The 2,368-nt window shown below is 41.8% G+C and overlaps 1 non-coding gene across 1 annotated transcript; it reads right to left on the bottom strand.

The window, feature by feature from the left end:
* Nucleotides 1–254: 254 nt before the first annotated feature.
* On the bottom strand, nt 255–362 carry LOC112745294 (small nucleolar RNA R71). Its single transcript, XR_003173231.1, has one exon. It is a non-coding gene; the product is annotated as a small nucleolar RNA R71 (small nucleolar RNA).
* Nucleotides 363–2,368: the final 2,006 nt, after the last annotated feature.

Raw genomic sequence — 2,368 nt, 5'->3', positions numbered from 1 at the left:
TGCAACAGAATTGCAAGTTTCATGGACTTCCATCAGAAGATCCTTTTCAGTTCTTAACTGAATTCTTGCAAATCTGTGATACTATTAAGACCAATGGGGTTGATCCCGTGGTCTACAGGCTTATGCTTTTCCCATTTGCTGTAAGAGATAGAGCTAAAATATGGTTGGACTCTCAACCTAAAGATAGCCTGAACTCTTGGGATAAGCTGGTCACAGCTTTCTTAGCCAAGTTCTTTCCTCCTCAAAAGCTTAGCAAGCTTAGAGTGGATGTTCAAACCTTCAAACAGAAAGAAGGTGAATCCCTCTATGAAGCTTGGGAGAGATATAAGCAACTGACCAAAAAGTGTCCTTCTGACATGCTTTCAGAATGGATCATCCAGGATATATTCTATGATAGTCTGTCTGAATTATCAAAGATGTCATTGGACCATTCTGTAGGTGGATCCATTCACCTAAAGAAAATGCCTGCAGAAGCTCAGGAACTCATTGACATGGTTGCAAATAACCAGTTCATGTATACTTCTGAAAGGAATCCTGTGAGTAATGGGACGCCTCAGAGGAGGGGAGTTCTTGAAATTGATACTCTGAATGCCATATTGGCTCAGAATAAAATATTGACTCAGCAAGTCAATATAATTTCTCAGAGTCTGAATGGATTGCAAGCTGCATCCAAGGGTACTCAAGAGGCATCTTCTGAAGAAGAAGCTTATGATCCTGAGAACCCTGCAATAGCAGAGGTAAATTACATGGGTGAACCCTATGGAAACACCTATAATCCCTCATGGAGAAATCATCCAAATTTCTCATGGAAGGATCAACAAAAGCCTCAACAAGGCTTTAATAATGGTGGAAGAAATAGGTTTAGCAATAGCAAGCCTTTTCCATCATCCACTCAGCAACAGACAGAGAATTCTGAGTAGAATCCATCTAGCTTAGCAAATATAGTCTCTGATCTATCTAAGGCCACTCTAAGTTTCATGAATGAAACAAGGTCCTCCATTAGAAATCTGGAGGGACAGGTGGGCCAGCTGAGTAAAAGGGTCATTGAAACTCCTCCTAGTACTCTCCCAAGCAATACAGAAGAGAATCCAAAAAGAGAGTGCAAGGCCATAACCTCACTTGGTGTGGCCGAACCCAGAGAGGAGGAGAAGGACGTGAATCCTAGTGAGGAAGACCTCCTGGGACGTCCATTGACCTATAAGGAGTTTCCCTTTGAGGAACCAAAGGAATCTGAGGCTCATCTAGAGGCCATAGAGATTCCATTGAACCTCCTTTTGCCATTCATGAGCTCTGATGAGTATTCATCCTCTGAAGAGGATGAAAACATTACTGAAGAGCAAGTTGCTAAATACCTTGGTGCAATCATGAAGCTGAGTGCCAAATTATTTGGTAATGAGACTTGGGAAGATGAACTTCCCTTGCTCACCAATGAACTGAATGCATTGGATAGGCAGAAATTACCTCAAAAGAAATAGGATCCTGGTAAATTCCTATTTCCCTGTAACATAGGCACCATGACCTTTGAGAAGGCTCTGTGTGACCTGGGGTCAGGAATAAACTTAATGCCACTCTCTGTAATGGAAAAACTTGGGATCTTAGAGGTGCAAGCTGCCAGAATCTCATTAGAGATGGCAGACAACTCAAGAAAACAGGCTTATGGACTAGTAGAGGACGTGTTAGTAAAGGTTGAAGGCCTTTACATCCCTGCTGATTTCATAATTCTAGACACTGGGAAGGATGAGGATGAATCCATCATCCTTGGAAGACCCTTCCTAGCCACAGCAAAGGCTGTGATTGATGTGGACAGAGGAGAGTTAGTCCTTCAACTGAATGAGGACAACCTTATGTTTAATACTCAAGGATCTCCTTCTGTAACCATGGAGAGGAAGCATGAAAAGCTTCTCTCACTGCAGAGTCAACCAAAGCCCCCACAGTCAAACTCTAAGTTTGGTATTGGGAGGCCACAACCAAACTCAAAGTTTGGTGTTGAACCCCCACATTCAAACTCTAAGTTTGGTGTTGGGAGGTCCCAACAATGCTCTGAACATCTGTGAGGCTCCATGAGAGCTCACTGTCAAGCTATTGACATTAAAGAAGCACTTGTTGGGAGGCAACCTAATGTTATTTAATTATATCTATTTATTTTCTATTGTTATTTTATTTTTTTAGGTTGATGATCATGTAGAGTCACAAAAACTACTGAAAAATAAAAAATAGAATGAAAACAGCATTAAAAATAGCTCACCCTGGAGGAAGAACTTACTGGCGTTTAAACGCCAGTAAGAAGCATCAAACTGGCGTTTAACGCCAGAAAGAAGCATCAAGCTGGCGTTAAACGCCAGAAATAAGCACCAGACTGGCGTTTAAC

Source organism: Arachis hypogaea, chromosome 14, assembly GCF_003086295.3.
Source record: "Arachis hypogaea cultivar Tifrunner chromosome 14, arahy.Tifrunner.gnm2.J5K5, whole genome shotgun sequence".
Lineage (NCBI taxonomy): Eukaryota > Viridiplantae > Streptophyta > Magnoliopsida > Fabales > Fabaceae > Arachis > Arachis hypogaea.
The sequence above is the reverse complement of the archived record's forward strand: the minus strand, read 5'-3'. Positions and strand labels throughout refer to the sequence as shown.